This window comes from Apodemus sylvaticus, chromosome 20 (assembly GCF_947179515.1).
Source record: "Apodemus sylvaticus chromosome 20, mApoSyl1.1, whole genome shotgun sequence".
NCBI lineage: Eukaryota > Metazoa > Chordata > Mammalia > Rodentia > Muridae > Apodemus > Apodemus sylvaticus.
The window spans coordinates 6,378,783-6,400,170 of NC_067491.1; the positions used below are offsets into that span (position 1 = coordinate 6,378,783).

General features: G+C 44.1%; 1 pseudogene; it reads right to left on the minus strand.

Annotated features, from left to right (window-relative positions):
* Positions 1–20,381: 20,381 nt before the first annotated feature.
* On the minus strand, positions 20,382–20,983 carry LOC127671299 (pancreatic progenitor cell differentiation and proliferation factor-like; annotated as a pseudogene).
* Positions 20,984–21,388: the final 405 nt, after the last annotated feature.

The following is a 21,388-nucleotide window of genomic DNA, read 5'->3' on the forward strand; positions in this document are numbered from 1 at the left end:
ATTCTTCAGCAACCCTTTAAAGACAATGACTTCAGAAACCACCAAGTCTTATATATGACCATTGCAAGGACGATAAAGTGTGACTCTCCTTTGAGAAGTCATGGCATGCTCCCAGGTGTCCTACCCTCTCCCCCAGCAATTTCTCTTTACTTCGTACATCAAAATGTCTTTTAATAAACCCCACCCCCACTTCACCTTGGCTCGCCCTGAAATTCTCTTCTGTAGAATAACTAAGGATCCAGCTTCAGAACACGAAAGGAGTGTCTCAGGCTGCAGGTGGCACTGTGGAACTGTGTCTCCACTCCTGACGACTCGCGGTGTAGCCTACCTCACGTCTCTGATCTGTTTGTAGATGATGACATTTAACTGATTCTTCTTCCTCTTCTATTTCCCTTAAACTGGGAGCGAGCGCTGTCTTGATTAAGTTCAAATTCAACGCTTTCCACCAAGGTTGCATAGAGAAGAGTGGGTACTCCACATGACACCGTTGGCTGGAAGCATTTTCTGCTGCAGGGTTGCTAAAGCAACATTTCTCCCGATGCCTAGCAAGCAATCGGAAGAACATTGCTGTGGTGCCCGGCTAATACCCGCGTGTTGCCTCTTTACGGTTTCAGCAACTCTTGGTTGCCTGAGTTTGTGTCCCAATGTGGGTCACAGAATGGTGATTTCCTAATACCTGTTCCCTCTCCATTTCTTAGTTGGAATCCTGTCATTTTCTGTCCCTCGGATAAGGCTATTTGGTGTTCTGAATTATTATTATTACATTCTTTTTTGAAAGAAAGGTAAGCTCAATTCTAAATCCATTCTCTTCAAACTTTCTTTTTTTTTTTCCCGTTTGCCATAAGTTTCTCAGTGGACCTTATGTATTGTAACTAACGGCAATCATTTTGATGCTTTCATTGCTTCGTAGCAGCATTTCTGGTCGGCGAGAGTCCCCATTAGCCGTTTCCTGTGACCTTTTGAAGAGTCTCATTAAACTTTGATATGCTTCCCAGAGCAATAAAATGTTCCAAGCTCATCTTGTGAATTTCCTGTCCCAGATGGGAAATCAGCTTTATCAGCAAGGAGTTTTGGTTTCTTTCAGTGGGCACACAATATTCGAATCTGAATCTGGTCAGTAGAGGTGCTTAGGATATACCCGGGTGTTAGTGGTTCCAAGTCCTCTGATTCTGAATCTTCCAACTCAAAATGGATGAGGTTTTTATGTTCGTTAAAAGATTATACACATGCAAAAAAAAAATCTTGATTTCTAAAAATACCGTACTTTTGTGGCATTAAATTTTCTTTCATTATATTTGGTTTGTTTATTTGGTGTGCCCATTCGTGTGGAGGTCAGAGGACATCTTGTGGGAGTCAGCTCTCTCCTTCAACCATGTGGGCTGTGGGGACTGAACGCAGACCATCAGGCTTGGCTGTGAGCTATCTTTTTTTCTGTATGACATTTTTGTTCATTGTGTATAGTTAGAAGCACAGTGCTGTCCTAGCTGGTTTGGTATCAACTCGACACAAGCTAGGAGTCATCAGAGAGGAAGGAGCCTCCGTTGAGGACATGCCTCCATGAGATCCAGCTGTAAGGCATTTTCTCAATTAGTGATCAGTGGGGGAGGGCCCAGCCCATTGTGGGCGGTGCCAACCCTGGGCTGGTGGTCTTGGGTTCTATCAGAAAGCAAGCTGAGTAAGCCATGGGGAGCAAGCCAGTGAGCAGCACCCCTCCAAGGCCTCTGCATCAGCTCCTGCCTCCAGGTTCCTGCCCTGTGTGAGTTCCTGTCCTGACTTTCTTCAGTGATGGACTAGGATATGGAAATGTCAGCTGAATAAACCCTTTCTTCCACAAGTTGCTTTTTGGGTTATGGTGTTTCATTGCAGCAATGGAAACCCCACCTAAGCCAACGTTACTCATAATCTACAATATAAAGTTTATAGATGCTTTCTCCTTCAGGATTGAGCTTACTAAATAAGCGTGGCCCAAACATTGTGTTTTAAAGCTAGTCCACTTGTTTCTTTTCTCTGCGTTATAAATGATCTTTCATAAAGACTTATGCCATTCCTAATGAGTACTCATTAAACCTGAAAAAAATAGGAGTTTTATTCAGGTAGACTGGCTTCTTGTGGGGAGGGGCACTGGGAATTAAATTTGCATTCTAAGTTAATGAGTTGAAGCAACAACAATACCACATAGGATCTTTCATGATATGAGTATTTGGTTTCAGTGACTCTGTGAAGGCATGTGGGAGGTGGGAGGAGCATGTCCTCATCCTGTCCTCTCTGCCCACGCCCTCTCTGTCCACGCCCTCTCAGTCCACTTCCTCTCTGTCCACGCCCACTCAGTCCACGCCCTCTCAGTCCACTTCCTCTCTGCCCATGCCCTATCTGTCCAAGTCCTCTCTATCCTGTCCTCTCTGTCCACATCCTGTATCTCCACGTCCTCTATCTCCACGTCTTCTCTGTCCACATTTTCGCTAATCATGTCCTCTCTGTTCATGTCCTCTGTGTCCATGCCCTATCACTCTTACTTTATTCTCTAGAGACAGAAAATTTCATGGAACCTGATTTTTTCCCCTCTCTGTCCTGTGCCTAACTACCCTGGTTAATATGAGATTAATATGACATTTTTTATGTTTATTAAAAGATGATCCCTTGGGACAACTTATAGACACTGTGGATTTCTTCATTTCCTTGGCTTTTCAGTTGTTTTTGGCTTAAGCGTGTACTAAGGAGAGAGCTAGACATGAACCCAAGAAGGGCGTGTCCTTTCCTTATTGTTGAAAACTGAGTGGAGAAGACGCTGGGTGGTTCTGCTCTCTCAGCAGAGATCACTTTGAGTGCCTGTAAGATGGGAGGGACGAAAGAAAACTGAGAGTTAGGAGAAGGAGATGAAAAGACGGAAGGAGGGCTCAGAAGATAAAGACGGTCGTAGGGACACCACACTGGGCGAGCCAACAACATCAACAGTTCCCAGAGAGTAAATTACTTTTGCAGCTATTTAGAAGGAACCAGAAGGTCTGTATTATCAACACCAACTTTGTGAAAGGTTTTAGTCTATTCTTGGGGCTAAATTCAATAATCGATGGAGCACAAAATTCGCTGCCCTTGGTGGGAATGCCCTCTGAGCTAGTGTGCTCACTCAGCACACTGGAGGTCCCGGGTTCAAACCAAACCAGCGTTTGCTAAATGGGCGGTATACTTTGGACCTCAAGTATTACTCTTTGTTTGTGAACTCACATCCCTGTACCCCTGGATTGAGGTGTCAAACTTAATAAGTGCTCAGCAAACGTCTGCTGAATGAATTCACTTGATTCCTTTGCAGTCTTTTCAAATGTGTTTTAGTTACCTAAGCTTATAATAATAGCAAATGCATGTGCACAAGGAAATACATGTTGGAAATTCCATCTGTGCTGAAAAATACATGAGAGAATTCTTTTGTAAGAACTGGAAGTAGGAAAATCTATTAATAATAGAGTAAGGGTTTGGTGTTGAGATCATCTCAGTCTTTTCCCGATTAGATGTGTCTCAGACACGAGTAAGACACTTCTGGTTAGGGACAAGTGTGTGGCCCAGGTTCTAAAATTCCTCTTTCGAGGTGCATGGCCCTCTAACGCACTCAAATCTGAGCCCAATTGAGGACAAATAACAGGACCCAACACTGCTCCAAGAACCCTACATGGTTGCCTTTAGAACCTGGTTGGAAATCGCTTCCTGAGAAGAGGATGGCGCCTACCAGTCACACATCCCAGGAAATAAATGAGACAGTTTGGCAGACCTGAACAAGCTCCTTTTACACGGAGAAAAATCAGATATGCAACAGTCTCAAGAGGCCAGAGAGACTTCTTAACAATATTTTTGTAGTTGCCCCATGAAACTATTGGGCTGTATAGGAGAGTCTCCGGTCTTTAGGGAGGTGAGACAGGACAGCTGGTTCTGTGGCCGATTTTTGTCTACAGTGCTTGGGCTGGACACTCACAATCTTAATTATTTCTGTGCAAGCTATGGCGGAGGATGAAGCTAGTGACGTCATCACTGTGGGCACGCAGAGGATATTTTCTGTTCCAGAGATCAGTCAGTGGGCCAGCGCGAGGGTATTGAGCTCTCTGGGAACTGAGGACTGTGCCAGCTTCCCACCCAGGGTGACAGCTTAAAAACAGTGGACTGAAAAATGTCGTAAATTTGAAAAACAATGAAGCACCTGGTGTCAAGTTTGTGATTGATGGCTCCCGGTGCCTAGAAAGCCAAATGGGAGTGAGGAAATTCCTACAATTTTAGCATTCCAAGCATCTCTCGCAACGATTCATTCATTAGAAGCCATATAGATGTAAAGGTGTCTCTATGTATGGATACGCACATACATTATTCATACCGTTCTCTATGTTTAAAATGCTTAGGGGTTGAAACATGCTTGGAAATGTTCAGTCAGGCGAAATCGTTCCTTTGGCGATGTGCACTTAGGCCTGGAAGCTCAAGCTCACTTCCACATTCCTTCCCCTTTCCCCCAGGTAATTAAAGGTGAAGGGTGAGCAGCGGAGAGACAGTTGGACTTATTCCAGTGCTCTCCCCAGGAGAGCCACAGACGGCTGTGTGGCCTCTGCCTAGTGTGAATGTGTCCCCATTCCCTGCAAGTGGGGCAGCGTGGTTGTCAGGCCAGGGTTGTGGCCCTATGGGAGAGTCTGTGGTTTGAACGTCTGTAGGCTGGTTACTGCCTCTTGATAGCTCCAGACTTCATGGCTTAAAATGACAGCCCCTCAGCTGGCCATGGGGATGCCTATTTCCGTGGGATCCCACACTTTGGGAGATGGAAGAAGGAGGATGAGGAGTTCATGTCAGCATTGGCTAAATATTGAATTCAAGGCTGGCTGGGGCAACCTGAGACCCTGTCACAAAACAAAAAATGAAACCAAACCCAGCCACTTACTCTGTCATATGAGTTAAATGGCCATCTCGGTCAGTCTGCTGGTCTTCACTGAATTACATCATGCGGTGCTGTAGTCAGCTGGCCAGTAGGGACACTGGTGGTTGTTGGGACGACCTTGGCGTGAACGGTTTGTGTGCTCTCCCCATTCTTCCAGCAGACTAGCTCAAGCTCATTCTCGAGTTAGTGGTAGATCATGTGCAGTTTTGCTATAAGCCTCTATATAATTCAGGTTTGCCCATTTCCCATTGGCCAAAGTAAATCACACAGCTAAGTCCAGATGCAATGTGAAAAGGATTGCTGAACTATACGGACACAGAGGGACTAAAGGCTCAGAGGGATGATCATGAATGGTAGTGACATTGTTACTCAAGTCAGTAATGTTTTCTTCAGAGTTTGGATTTATTCATTTATTGATTAGTTTATTATGGAAGCACCGTGTTTGGGTACTGTTTCAGGGACAAGCGTTTACCTACAGGGACAGTTTTCTTCACCTTTACGTCTTTTGTTTCTTCTCATCCCTCATCTCATATATTATGAATTCTTCTGTAAAATGGGATCAAGAGGGGACTTTGTCAGCTGGGCTTACCTGGCTGTTGTCAGGTGACTGTGGGGGTGGGGTCCAGACAGAATACCAGGGCCTTAAGGTGTTGCCCTACTGACTGATGACCACAGGATTATGGAGTTGAGGGCCTCGGGTCGGGAGCCTAGTGTCTGGGAGCATGACCAACAGGCCCGTCCCTTGCAGAATATCTACTGGGTCTCCAGAGGTTAAGCCTCACTCAACCAGAATACAGACTGCCTTCCACAGTCCCACAGAAATGAATAAATCCACTAAAGAAATCTATGAAAATACAAGAGGTGGAAGGAAATGAATGAAACAGTTCAGGATCTGAATGTGGAAATAGAAATAATAAAGAAAACCCAAACTGAGGGTAATCTTGGAATGAGAAATTACGCAACTTGTAAAGAAACCTCAGAGGCAACAGAACATGAGAGATGGAAGAGAGAATCTCAGACACTGAAGACACAGCAGAAGAAATGGATGCCTTGGTTAAAGAAAATGTTCACTCTAAGAAACTCCTGGCATAAAACATCCAGGAACTATGGGACACCATGAAAAGACTAAATCTAAGAATAATAGGAATAGAGGAAGGTGTGTGGGGGGAACCCAGGTCAAAGGCATAGGAAATATTTTCAGCAAAATCATAGAAGAAAAATTTCCTAACCTTAAAAAGGAGATGCCTAGAAAGGTAGCATCCAGAATACCAAATAGATGGAACCAGAAAGGAAAGTCTCCTTGCCACATAATAATGAAAACACTCAATGCACAGAACAAAGAATATTAAAAGTTGCAAGGGAAAAAGGCCAAGTAACATGTAAAAGCAGACCTACCAGAATTATACCCTACTTTTCCATGGAGACTCTAAAAGCAAAAGAGGCCTAGACAAATGGGCTCCAGAATCCAAGAGACCCAAGATGTCAGTAGTTATACTCACACTATTATACCCAGTAAAACTTTCAATCACAGTAGATGTAGAAAACAAAACATTTAATGATAAAACCAAATGTAAGCAATATTTGTATTTAAATCGAGCCCTACAGGAGTCACTTGGAAGGTTAACTCTAAAGAGGTTACCCACACCAAAGGGGAAAAACAAACAGGGAATAAATAATCCCAGACCAGCAAATAAAAAAAAGGAACACACACACACACACACACACACACACACACACACACACATGCCCCAACTACCACCACCACCATCACTACCACCAAAATCACAAAAATCAAGAAACATTTCTCATTAATATTTCTCAATTACCCAATAACAACATACAGGCTAACATAATGTATGTAAAAATGGGATTCATCCTGCTGCATCCAAGAAATACACTTCAACATCAAGGATAGCCATTACCTAAGGGTAAAGGGTTGGAAGAAGGTATTCTAAACAAATGGACCTAATAAGTAAGTTGGTGCAGCTATTTTGTTGTCTGACAAAATGCACATCAGACCAAAATTAACCAGAAGAGACAGGGAAGGATACTTCATACTCGTCAAAGAAAAGATCCACCAAGATGGTGTTTCGACTCTTAACATCTATGCCCCAAACACAAGGGTACCCAAGTTCATATAACAAACACTACTTAAATCACGTATTGACTTTCACACACTGACAGTGGGAGACTTCAATACCCTGCTCTTGCCAATAGATAGGGCATCCAGATAAAAACTAAATGGAGAAGTGTCGGAAGTAACCGATATGATAAACCAGGTGAACGCAACAGATTTGTACAGAACATTCCATCTAAATACAGAAGAATATACCTTCTTCTCAGCACCTCATGGAACTTTCTCCAAGACTGATCGCATATTCAGACATGAATCAAGTCTCAGCAGATACAAGAAAGGTGAAATAACCCCCTGCATTCTATCAGGCCGCCATGCATGGTCATAGACTAGATAATCCCATCTGGTATATCTTCAAGTTTACAGCATCTTTGTTTTTCCATCTTGAGTCTGCTATGAATCTTTTGCTTCAACACAGAAATTTTCATTTTGTTCTTTTTAGTATGTCTTTGTTTGTTTTTGAGGCAGGGTCTCAATATGTGCCTCTGGCTGTCCTGGAACTCTCTAAGTAGACCAGGCTGGCCTTGAACTGACAGAGATCCACTTGCCTCTGCACTGGATGAGAATGAGCCACCACACTTGGCCTGTTTTTGTTCTTTTCAGTTTTTTAAAATTGTGTTCTCTACTTTGTGAAATGTTTTTGTTTGTTTGTTTGTTTGTTTGTTAGATTCTTTAGACCTGGGTTTTTTTTTTTTTTTTTTTTTTTTTAGTTCTTTAAATAACTTCACAATAGGTAATTTAAACCCTTTGTAAGTCCCACCTAAGGGACTTGACCCATCCTAAGGGATAATTTGTATTGCTTGCTCTCTGCCCATTCCTACCTGTTAATTTACACATCTTGTGACATCTTGTCAAAAGTAGACACTAAAAGTAACTCAGTTTGGCATTTCTGAAGACCAAGTCCCTGCTCCCATATTTCTGATTTGTGGCTGTTGTTCGATTCGTGCCTTTCCAGAGTGAATTCTGTCATAGGTATTTCTTTTTTTTGCACTGCTGTTGAAGTCTCCATCCAGCAGGTGCTGTGGACAGCTCCTTTGGACAGAGACTTCCGTGCTGTGCACTAGCAGCTCAGCTTCTGTTGAGGGCTCTGCGAGTGTTGGGAGCCGCCTTCAGCGCTCTGAGGGGTGGTTTACGGCGTCCCTTTAGCCTTTACTTCCCGCTTTCCCGGAGCCTTATGGTCAGTAGCAGGTGAGAAATATGCACAGCTCTTCACTCGGCCTCCTAAACACCCGGGGATCGGGGATCGTTGTGAGCATTTTAAAGTACCCCGTGGGCATTCCCCAGCATTTCATTGTAAGCTTTCGGGCAGCTTCTCGTTTGTCACAACTGTTATTGCCACCTCTGGCAGCTGTGATGTTAAACCAACCCCACAGATTGTTTTCCACCGATGCTACAGGGGAGAGAGGGTTGAAGGAGCTCGGGGTGAGGCCGAGTAAGCATGGGACTCGCGGCTTTCAGAGCTTTTCAGGGAGTCTGCAACTCGGCCAAAGAGTGCGGCGAGGGCTTTGGGCAGCCATAAACATACTCTGTCTCCTCTGGTGATTACCAAGAGCCAGGATTTCATGACCAGTGTTTTGGCAAAGAGGAGTGGGCAGAAAATAAGCCAGGATGAAATGCCACAAAGCTCTGTCGTGTCCTGGAGGGAAAAAAATGTGCTCCTTACCAGACACTGATTAATTTTTCAGAGCCCATAAAAGCTGACGTGTGACCTAAAAGCCAAAGGAAAACCAACCTAGCATTCTCATTGCTTTTACAGGGATGAGTAGGTTTTGGAGGCCTGGATGCCTTGCTCTGGAATGCAGACCTCTGCCTGGACTATTTGATGTGCAGTTTTACTGTTCACTAATCATGCCTCCCCTACTTCTTCTTTGATCATATTGGCTTCTCTCTATAACACTTAGGCCAGTGTTCTGCAAAAATCCACAGAGCTGTGTCCAGGTTTAGAGAGGACTCAAGGTCTGCGTTTTAAGTATGTTCTAGGGAACTAAGGTATTTAGTGGCTCATGGACCAAACTTTAAACCCTTCTCCAATATAAATGATACTCAAAGTATTACTACCTGCCAATTCATATTGCACATGAACTTACTGTTATCAGTATTGTTACTATTTGTGTTTGTATAAATTATCTTTTCCCACCCTAGAATAAAAACTCATTGCACCAGAATAAACACTCTCTGAACTCCCAAAGTCTTCAATACTACAGTCAGCTCTGTGCATGTTTACAGAATGAAATGTGTGTGTATTGTTTTTATGTGCAAATAAACTCTTAATCCCAAGCTTCTGGAATTTGCAAATTCATTAGTAAATTGAAACTTTCCTTCCATAGTCTTCCTAATTAAGAAGGTGGTTAATTTTGTGGGATTTGTATTTAGAAAAAAAAAAAAAAGACTGTCTCAACAGCTTCACAAATTATTTTCCTGAAAAGTGCTAACTCATAAAACTTCAGCAAAATTTGACATTTCCATCTCAGGGAAAAATGCCAAAATGAAGACACTGCCATATCAGATTCCCTGAAGAATACACAGTAGGGAACATGGTGTTAATTTTTTACCCAGCGGAGAACAAAGTGTTAATTTCTTATTCACCAGAGACTATGACAGTCTCGGGTGGGAATCCCAGCAGCCTTGCTACTGTTCATCTGATGGTCACAGACTTCCTCTGCCCTACAGACAGCTGCCTCCTGTCTGTACTACAGGCAAGCCTGGCTTTCACAGAGGCACTGATGTGAACCCTGATCTCAGATAGTTGCTAGGGTCCTGCTGGAGTGTGGGGTGGGTTTCTGATTGGTGAGATAACATTTTTCTTGCCCAGAGAAACTGTTGAATGTTAAAGTACTGCTGTTGGGGGAGGTTAGCATGGGCAGGATGCTGGGCTGCATGGGCACTGGCCTAGTTCATTGCTACAGGGAAATAGATGGCTGGATTGTGTGCCAGGCTCTAGGAGAATTCCCTTAACTGGCCCTGATGAAAGGAGCGTGTTAGAATTGGCGAGCTGATAAGTTCCCTCTCACTGACGGTTGTTGACTTTTGGTCTTTTGCTGTGTATTAAGTGAGGGCTTGGTTGTCCAGTGATGAGAGAGTCCACAAGTAGACCCAAGTGACACTATGGGACCTGACCCCAATTTTTTTCTGATTGGTAAATGAAGATGCCAACAGCCGGTAACTGGCCAGAAGTTACATAGGTGGATTTTAGGATTCTTGGGCTGGAGATTGGAGGAAAGCCTCAAGGGAGAAGAAGGTGGAGGAGAGAGAAGCCGCTATGGGGTGGGTGAATCAGGAAAACACGACCACGAGGGCTGGCCAATGGGAGTTAAGAAAGAGCAGGGTTATCGATAGGAAGTAGATTCTAATAGCATAGAGGGTAGATATCGGCCATCTCTTGTGCTGCTTAAAGCTTATTGTAAATATACGACTGTGTTTGTGTGTCTTTTATTCAGGAGCTAAATGGTAAAGGTGGGTAGAAACCTCTGATTGGGATTAAAATTTTCTACAGCATACTGTGTTGGTAGATACTCATATTGGCTTATTTAAGAAGACTAGGGTGAAAAACCATATTTCTAACGCCGCAGCACATACTAGTTAGAAGTCAGGGCCTTGACTTTGACATTCAGGAAATGGAGGACAATACCACATGGAGTTTGACAATAACAGATAGCTCTATTTTAAAGACAGAAATCTCTATTTTACTATAACATAGTTAATCAAGTACATTCTTCTCTTAAACCATAGTCTGAGCACTCATTTTACACACACACACACACACACACGCGCACACGCACACGCACACGCACACACACACATATCAAGAAAAACATCACCTCAGTGGAGGGGATGCAGGTTCCCTCCTGTTTCAGGTGTTGGGGCTTGTGCTTGTGAGGCAAGCTTTGCTGTATGGATTTAACCTCCTAACCTCACCACCCTTGTCTCCTTCTCCTTCTTCCCACTGTCCACCCTCCCTGTCTCTGTCTCTCTCATGTCACTCTCTCTCTCTCTGTCTCATGTCACTCTCTGTCTCTCTTTGTCTGTCTCACGTCACTCTCTGTCTCTCTCTGTCTTTCTGTCTCTGTCTGTCTCTCTCTGTCTCACGTCACTCTCTCTCTCTCTCTCTGTCTCACGTCACTCTCTGTCTCTCTCTGTCTCTCTGTCTCTGTCTGTCTCTCTCTCCTGTCACTTTCTCCTTTTCTTCTGATTCAGCATTTGAGAGAAAACACGTGACATTTGTTTGCCCTGCACTGGTTAGTTTTTGTCAGCCTCAGACAAACTGGAGTAGGCTGGGAAGAGAAAGCCTCAGCTGAAGAATTGCCGCTATCAGATTGGCCTGTGGGCTAATTAAAAAAATTGTTTTATTGAAAAAAAAAAACTCATTCTAATACAATATATTCTGACCACGATTTCCCCTCCTTCATCTTCTCCCATATTCTACCCACCTCCCCATCCACCCAAGTCCATACCTTTTCTTTCTCTCCCTCTTTAAAACACAAACAAGAAAACAGACAAAAATAAATAAATCAGATTTTCAAAAAACAGAAAAACCTAAGAAATGCACGTGTGAGACACAAAACTCATAAAAATAGAAAATTGGAAACTATAACACGCAACCAAAAGATCAATAAGACAGAAAATGCCCAAACAAAACAATATGAGACAAAAGAAATCCACAGTTTCCGAGCTTTAGTCCATCGCGGTCATGGCGGGGAGCACAGCGGTCATGGCGGGGAGCACGGCAGAATGCTGGAGAAGGAGCTGAGGGTTCTATATTCGGATCTGCAGGCAGCAGGACGATGGAAACGCTGTGACTGGCTTGGACTTTAGAAACCCAGTGACATACTTCCTCAACAAGGCCACACCTCCTAATCCTTTCAATCTCTGGTGACCAAAAATTCAAATCTATGAGCCAACCTGTCAATGTTTTCCTACATTACAACGATGGAGCTGGGTGGACACAGTGGGACTTTCCAGAAACTTGCGCCCAAACACTTTGCTCCTTTAAGTTGCATTTCTAAGGTATTTTCTCCCATATGGAGGAAAAGCGGACTAAACCAAAGCGTACTTGCTCATCTTGGTGGCTTGCGTGGGAAGATAAGAGCTAGAGCTGGCCCGGTGGGTCGGGGTGCTTGCCACCAAGGCTGATGCTATGGATTTGGTTCTGAAGACTAAAGGAAGGAGAGAACTGACGGCAGAGAGCGGTCCTCTGTCTACTGCATGCTCCCTGTGGTCTCTCTGTGTGTCCTACTAAAGATAAACAAATACATGTAATTAAATAATGAGACAGCTCTGAGCCCTAATACTGAACCGCAGATAGCGGTGACGGTCTCTGAGGAAAGTAGTGAACACTAGCTACTCTATCAGCATTGTCATCAAACTCAATAGCGGGCTATCTGGAGCTCCTAAATGGGCCCTTTCTTCTTGCAGTGTAATAGCACTTACGCTTGCTATTGTCATCACTGGACGCTCACAATTATACTGATATTTTCATGCCTTAATTAAATCAATTTTATTTTTTTAGCAGTTGAATGGATTCTGCTTTGAATTGAGAAGCTATTGCAGTCATTCTGGAAAAAAAAAGAAAATAATTTTCTCTTTTGCAAAAGCATCAATGTTTTGGTTCTGTTTAACATGAATGAGTAAAACCAAAAAATATCTACGTACTGTAGGTTTGGAAGAGTTACCCTGTTGCTAGGGAGCAGTAGACGATTATCCACTGATTTAATCAAGTCCCAAATTTGTCTGGTTTTTTTTTTTACCTCGAGATATTCAATCTGTTTCTGAGAAGATAACATGCTGTACCATGAACTGATGGCATCATATGAGAGAAAATGTGTCAAAGTGGGACAGGAGAACTGATTTCTCTACCCCTTCCCTGTGTCACTTAAAACCATGTTACCTTGGGCATCAATGAATAACTCCATGTCTTCTTAGTCTGGTGACGTGAGGATGGCCACAGAGTCCCAGTACTCTTTTCAGAACTCTGTTCTGAATAGACATCTTTAGAATATGTCAACAATTCTTTGGACCCAAACAACAGAGTACAGATTTTAAAGTACAAATAGCAAAAAGTATTTTATTTTTGGTGGAGATGCTAATGCGCACTAACAGGTGCGGATGAAAAATGAAGGTCGCTTGAATCTGTGATGAGGTGTGCCAAATGATAAAAAGAGTGATAAGAATTAGCAAGCTAGTGCCGCAAATCTAGAAGGCCTTAATCCAACCGTTAGCATCCCTAAGACAATCTAGGCTCTTCCTCTGATTTTTTTTTCCTTTAAAAAATATTTTTGACATATACTATGCGTACAAGAAAGAACAGAAGGCCAGCTAGTCTGTATGTAAACAGAAGCATTTAGATGTAAGCCCATATTTACATAGCCATCACCTTTTGGGAGAGGCAAAAGAATATGTGATTAAAAGAACATTTAATCACCTCGACAGTGTTCCTTCTGCTTCTTCACCACCAGGCTCTACTCCATTATTCTCTGTCCATTTCCGGAGGCAACTGTTCTTCCGGCGTTTCTCATTGATGATCTTGAATGTTAGACGAATGTAATCGCATAGGTTTCTCTGTGGGATGGGCTTTGTTCATGGAACATAGCTATGCATTTACAGGTAATTTAAAAACAATAGTGTTTTACTGTATTAATATATGTCTTAGTTAGGGTTTTACTGCTGTGAACAGGCACCATGACCAAGTCATCTCTTATAAAGGACAACATTTAATTGGGGCTAGATTACAGCTTTAGAGGTTCAGTCAGTCCATTATCATCAAGGCGGGAACATGACAGTGTCCAGGCTGATGTGGGGCTGGAGGAGCTGAGAGTTCCACTTTTTCTTCTGAAGGCACCCAGGACTAGGGTCTCAAACCCCACACCCACAGTGACACACCTGCTCCAACAAAGCCACACCTCCTAGTAGTGTCACTCCCTGGGCCTAGCATATACAACCCACCACAATATACTTCAGCTTGTCTACCTGTTGATAGATATTTGTTTATAGATTTTGGCTACTATGTTTAAGAACATTCTCCTACATATTCTCTGCTGGATACATACGTTCATTTCTCTTGGAGGTATGCTTAGAATGAACTTGTATAGGGATATTTAGATGTACTATGTGCTACACTGGGCTTTGTTTTAGGTAGAAAGCTCTTCTGGAACTCTAATTGACTAAGAACACAATCATTTTGAAAGAATCTCAGAAGGAGAGGATTAGAAAGTGGGACCTAAAGAAGAGGTGTGCAAAGTGGTTTTTGTTTGGACCTAAGCGCACGGGACTGGTAGATGAACATGGCATCGACAAGGCCAGATGGGCAGCAGGGGTCACACCTGGGGAGATTGCGGACTTGGCCCTCAAAAAGCACAGGACGAAGACAGAGTCTGAGGTAATGTTGTGGTGTCTGGGTACACTGCATGGTTCGTGTCCACCTGACACAAGGTAGAGTTATCTGAAAGGAGGGATCCTCAGTTGAGGAAATGCCTCCATAAGATCCAGTCAGACATTTCTTGATTAGTGATTGGTGTGGACGCGCGCGGGGAGTGGAGTTCAAGCTAGAAAATGGAGGTCCCAAGCAAGGCGCCGACTCCACCTAACAACATCTCTTGTTCCTATTTCATCTCTGCTTCCTGTAGCTCCTCAGCTGTGATACGCAACAGGGCTATAGCTTCTCAGATGTGATACACAACAGGGTAGGCTCCCGGATTATTCCAATATGTTGTGTCGTGGGATGAACGGCATCTCTCAGGAGATGTTGAGATTCTCATTCCCAGAAATAATGTCTTTGGACATTCTCAAGTTGAGATCAGGTCATTGACATGGACCCTAATCTAAGATGACTCTGCCTTTATTATGTGGAAGAGCAGGTGCACAGAGAGGAAAGACACAGAGACCGGAAGACACAAGGAAAACATTATAGGCAAAGACAAGCAATGCCTGAGGTATAGATTAGGGGCAAGGTTTGCAAACAGCGTCTTTCTCAAAGCTCTGAGGAAACCAAGCCCAACACGGGGAGTTTAGACTTCCTGTATCAAGAACCAAGAGATAGGCTTTGGTTGTTTAAGGCCCAAACCTGCAGTGCTTTGTTATAATAATAGCTTCAGGGAATGTGTACAGTTAGCCACAGCTGAGATTTGCTGACCTGGATGTGTTAGTTGTTCAACTGAACTCAGAGTCTCCCATTGGCTTGACATAGTTTTCGGGTTTGCTCCAAATGGTTCACAGGTGTGCTCTGAATCCGTTGAGGAAGAAAACATTCTTTTCTTATCCCTTTTTTCAACCATCTACTCAGTGAGGTGACTTGGCAGAGAAGTTACTCTGATTACAAGTAACCTCCTCTGTTTAATCTGTGTATTTCAGACAAAATTTCATTAAGGTCTCTTGAAGCTAAGAGGGTGGAACAGTTGAGAGTCCTACCCTGGTATTTAGCACACAGCTTAGCACAGTCACGCCTTATTTCTAGGTAAGCACAAGACTGGGGTGTTAGTGTATCAGAGACGTGGCTCTTACCACTAAGGTAAAACCCAACCAATTCTGTTTTTGAGGAGAAGCTTCATTTTGTGTGAGGCCTTGGCTAAACTCCAGTTCCAGGAAGAAAACCACAAAGTCTACCTGAGCAAGCTCCTATGGCAACCCCTGAGCAACAGCCAATCAGCAGCAAGGCCAAGATACATATAGAGTGCATATAGATAACCTAAGACACCCTGCGGAAAATAGATAATCTGGCCATCCTGTTTGTCAGGCGGTTTTGCCCCCATGTTTGGTTCCTGCAGATTACACCAGAAACATGATTTTTAAACTATTAACTTGCTGACCCGTATGGAAATTCCCCAAGCTTGCTGTAACCATAATAAATACCTGGCACCCCTAGACTCTCACTTCTGACCCGCCGTGATGGTGATGGTGAGAATCCTTGCTTGTGAGCTCGTCATAAGGACCCTTATGCATTTGAGCCAGAATTAGTTCCTCGGTGGTCTTTGGGAATCCCTGCAACTTTGGCATAACATTAATTTTTGATATGGGTTTGGGATGGATATCAAGATGGCCTTCAGTACCTGGGCTCAAATTACCCTTCTGATAAGCTGTCCACACAGCTAGACCTCACCATACCCTAAAACGAGACTTTCTTTGGAACCAACCTTTTCTATTTATTATAAGCTTTAGCACTATAGCTGGGCAGATTCTCAGTTATTCCGATCACATAACAGTGGCCTTCTCTGTCTCTATTCCTATCACTTGCTTCTTTCTCTGTGACCACTGGAGACTTCTCCCATGTCTGACTCTCCCAGAATTCCTATTTCTTCTGGAAGTCCCACCTTCTACTTCCTGCCTTTGATATAGGCCTTCAGATTTATAATAAACCAATCAGAAGGTGGGAGAGGGAGTGTTTACAAAACATAATGTAGACATACGACTAAAAGAACCAAAGTCTAGCCTGCACTCAACTCTAGCCAGCACAGAAATCAGCATTTGAATCATACAAAGACAGTCTACACAGTACACACAAAGATCACCCCAACAACACCCAGCTAAGACATTATTGAATGTAAATTATTGGCTGTAAGTCAGAAGAATATTTTTCATATGTTATAAGCTCACTGAATGATGGGAGGTGAGAAACAGGTAAGTCTGAAGGGTCAGGATGACCATTTAAAATTAAGAAATAAATTAGTTTTTTTCCAAACATATCTCTCTGATAAATTGCACCAGATAAATAGGCTTCCAACTGATCTATATCAAACTTAGTGAGAAAGTAGATCTAAAATGTACTCTCCTTCGTTTCTTCTTTTATTTTTTTGAGATAATAATGTAATTACATTGTTTCTTCCTTCCCTTTCCACTCTCCAAATTCTCTCATACACCCGCCATGTTCTTTAGCAAATCCATGATCTCTCTTTTTATTAATTGTTATTACTTGTACATATGTTCACACACACACACCCCTAAACCTGCTCGTTATATAACGTTTCTTGCATGTACATTTTCAGGGCTTCCCCCTTTGGGATTGATAATCTTCCCTGAGGGAGACAGTTTCCTCCACTCTCAGCAATCCTTCGTTGGTGAGGTTTCTCTTGCAGGGCCGAGCCCGTGTTGGCTTTTCCCTGTCCATCTTGGCGTGCCTGCTGTGGTCCTTGTTCAGCTCATGTTGGGCAGTTCTGTGGGTGAGGCATTACAGGTAGAACTTCTGAGATTCCTAAAAGACACATTCTCACTGCAAACTCCCTAAACTCCCCGCTTTTACAGTCTTTGCCTCTCCTCTCCCACACCATAGGTACGGGAGTATTTTGGAGATGCAGCCATCAGAACTGGGCTCTGCAACTCTGCACTTTGATTGGTCGCGGCTTTCTATGATGGTTTCCGTTTATCGCAAAGGGAGTTTCCTTGGTGATGGCGAGGCCTACGCTTGTATCTGAAGATGTACCATTTTTTAAAGAGTTCCCAAGGACTTTCATCCTTTAAAAGTTCCTGCGTCTCTCTCTCTCTCTCTCTCTCTCCCCCACGAATGCAACCAGGATCAAAGAGGAGGAATTCCCTCTGAGGTCATTGCTTTCTGCCGGTGTGGATCCCAGCAATGCTGACTTCACCAGTCTTCCTCCCCACCCTCTTTTGCCCGCCATCCTCAAAGGAAGCAGCAAGGGCAAGAATGGATTCCTGGGGAATCTAGACTTTCATGCTCTACCTGGGAGGTAGGTAACTCACCCTGAGAGGAAGGACCAGGAGCTCAGTGATTTGTGGCACACACGGGCAGGAAGAGTCAGGTAAGCATGACAAACTGTTTGGGGAAATATTGTTAGGTAAAATTTGCTGGGGCTGGACAGACACATGTTTTCCTGAAGTGATTTCTGAGGAACACTTGTTTCTGTCTTGTGCCTCAGAAGACTATTAGGTGCTTTATGGAAGGAAGTTGCCTAATGTTTTCTTGCCAAATGTTAACCAAGTGTGAGTTCCCCTGAGCTGCTCTGAGGCCCTTTGCTGCTGTCCAGGAGGTTCTCAGGGCCACTTGCCCTGAAGCTGTCCCCCAAACATCATTAACTGTATTTATATATTTATATATTTATATATTTATTTATTTATTTATTTGTTTGTTTGTTTATAAAGCAGGTCTTTGAGGCTGGCGATCTGCAGAGTGCCAAGTGAAAATATAAACTTCTGGCTGTTTTCTGGAATATTCTATCTAAACCGTCACAAAGTCAAAGTAGAAAACTTTCTTGCCTTCTCTGTGTCCTCTAAAATTCTGTTTCTTATTCTTCCTTGAGTCTTTGTCAAACAGAACCTTTAATTAATTAATTAATTAATTAATAATTAGATCGCACTTTAGATCCCAATCACAGCTCCCCACTTCCTCCCCTCCCAACCCAAAGCCCCTCCTTCCATTACCTCCTTTTCTCCTCAGAAAAGGGGAAGCCCCCCATGAGTACTAACCTGCCCTGGCATATCAAGACCATGCACATCCTGTCCCACTGAGGCCAGACAAGGCAGTCCAGCTAGGGGAACAGAATCCACAGGCAGTCAACAGAGTTGGGAATAGCCAGCCCCCTGCTCCAATTGTTAGGGGACCTGCATGAAGACCAAGTTGCCCATCTGCAACAAATGTGTAAGGAGCTTAGGTTTAGCTCCTGCATGCTCTTTGGCTGGTGGTGTAGTTTATGTGAGCCCCCATGGCTCCATGGGTTAACTCTGCAGGTCTTGAGGTGCCCTTGACCCCTCTGACTCTCTCAACTCTTGCCCCATTCTTCTGCATGATTCCCAGAACTCCAGCTCTGCCTGATGTTTGGCCGTGGGTCTCTGCATCTGTTTCCATCAGCTGTGGGATAAGGCCTTTGAGGAGCCAGCTGACCAAGCGTCACGGAGCGTCATTAATAGTGCCAGGCTTGGCGCGCTCCCATGGGATGGGTCTCAAGCTGGGCCAGTCATTGGACAGCTATTCCCTCAATCTCTGCTGCAGGCGTATCCCTGAACCTTCCCGTAGCCATGCAGGACTTCCAGTGGAGGGAGGGGGACAACAACCCTCTAAAAAAACCTTCAACCCAAATTTGTTCGGCCTACAAGATGTGCAGGGATTAAAAACGGAGCAGACAGAACTTTTGAACAGAACGCTCTGAATGTGCTGATGTTCTGTCGCCCTTTAAGAGGAATAAGACAAGTTGTTTGGCCGAGGTCTTAATTTATCCATCTGTGAGGCGAGGAGGATTGGAATATGATTGTTGATGCCTCACAGATCTTTAATTTCATGATTCTTTTTAAAAAAGAGCATAATTAGGATCCCAAGGTGATAACTGCCTAGTTTGGGGTAAGAGAGTATTGCAAATGATGTTACCAACAAACAGTTCGGAATGATGCTTTGCATGCGTCAAATTGCGTGGTGCATTAGAGGGCCCGTGCCAGTGTCAAGGGGGAAGGCAATGTGCCTGGAGCTCTCTGGCCCTTCGCTATCTTTTCTTGGTACATTAGGCACTCAACAGAGCCCCTCAAGCAATGATTTAATGAGAATGTATTTGGCGTTAGAGATATAAATGCATTTACTACATGGAAGGGCTTTGGTCTATGTCTCCTGAAGCACTCTTAATAACAGCACAGAGGTTAGTTAGCCTCAATGTGAGAGGAAGGGAAGACCTCCGTCAGCATAAGCATCTATTCCTTATTTCATGAACTGTTCATCCATGACAGCCCCTTGTAGAATCTTCAGACCTGACCTAGAGTGCTCAGAACCCTTGAATGGTGGACGTAGGCTTGGGTTTGCGAGGTTGTTGCTTATTTTTTCTTCTATAAAGAATCAGGTAGTAAATGTTTAGTGTTTGAGTATTCGTAGGTCGCCTCCATAATTCTTCAGCTATTCTATTGTGGCACAAAGCAGCTTTAGACCATGAATGTCTAACTGAATGAGGCCCCATGCTTTAAAAAACTTGATACACAAAACCAGAGGCAGGCTGGGTCTGGCCTGTGTGCTCTAGATGAAAACAAACACATTAATTAATATACATCTGAAACTGGGGGAAAGAGCCCTCACCAGAGCCCTGTCCTGCTGGTTGGTGCTGTGATCCCAGACTTCCAGTGTCGTTGCTTGGAATTACGAACACACACCACCACACCCGACTTTATTTTTAATTTTTATTTATTTTTTGATGGCTGCTGTGAGTTTCTTTTCTGCTTTGTGCAAGACACAGTTGTGAGGTCAAGAAAACTCAGGGCTGTGAACCAAGAGGGGCTTCTCTCCAGTTCCTGTTGGTATTTGTTCAGCCTTCCTAGTTTACAGGATAGGGGGGTGGGTATGGGTGTGGGTGTGGGTGTGGGTGTGGGTGTGGGTGGGTGGGCTCCGGGCGAGCACCATGTAAGCTTGGGCAGACTGCTGATTCTGACAGGTCAGGACAGGGCCTTGGTGTTGGCCTGGTTAGGATGGATGACTGGCCACTTCTTCATGGTTTCAGGAACCAGGCCACAGGAGATCGGGCTTCTGGAGGCCTGGGGGGATTCTGCAGAGTTGGGGAGTGAGGCATTGCATCTGCCCCGCCCCACCTCCTACCCACCCCTCCCCGCGTACTTGACACTTTCACCAGAGCTATTGCTGGACAAGGAGCCCAGGTATCGCCCATAGTAGTCATGGGTAGCAGCGAGCAGGCCCCAGGAAGGGACGTCCGCCTTGCTTTAGGGCTGAGGCGCGCAGGGTAGAAATCCCTCATGGCCCGTGGTGCAAGGTCCCAGGCGGCAAAGCCTGGGGCGCCAGGCCTCGGAACCCATTTGCAAAGATAACTCATGAAACACCGCTACTCTACTACACCTGACTTTCAAGGTGCGGGATCTTAGAATCAATCTCTGATCTTCATGCTTGCAAGGCAAGCACTTTCAAGTTGAGACACCGGAGAAATGTTGGTAGTCTGGAGGAAGGATGGTTCAGGGCCCAAGTTCTGAGTGAGAGAGACACTGAGACCAAAGGGTTCCAAAAAGTGCTTTACAAATTACTCCATCGCTCGATATTCAGAAACTCATAGGCATAGCCACAGGCTGGCAAAGCCTTCAAGTCCATTAGGAAGTTTGTGAAGACATCTCCCGTCTACCACAGCAGTCAAGGGGAGAGCAGACTGGTTTTCTTAAGATCTGATTTAAAGTAAATATTGCTGGAGGGAAACGTGTAAGTGGATTCTGCATTCAAAGTGGTGGTGGGGCACCTGAGAAGGTTCCAGAACACGAGTTTGTTTAAACAAGAGCTCTGGGTACACAGCCAAGGGTTTTCTGTTCTTTGATACGTCCTGGCAATCAATGAAAAGATCTTGCCATCTCTGTGTCCTTCTCTGAACGGTCGCTGCTGCCTAGTTCCACAGTCTCTGTATGTCCCGCCCCTATAGAGCCAACCTTGAGTGTGAGGATTGCCC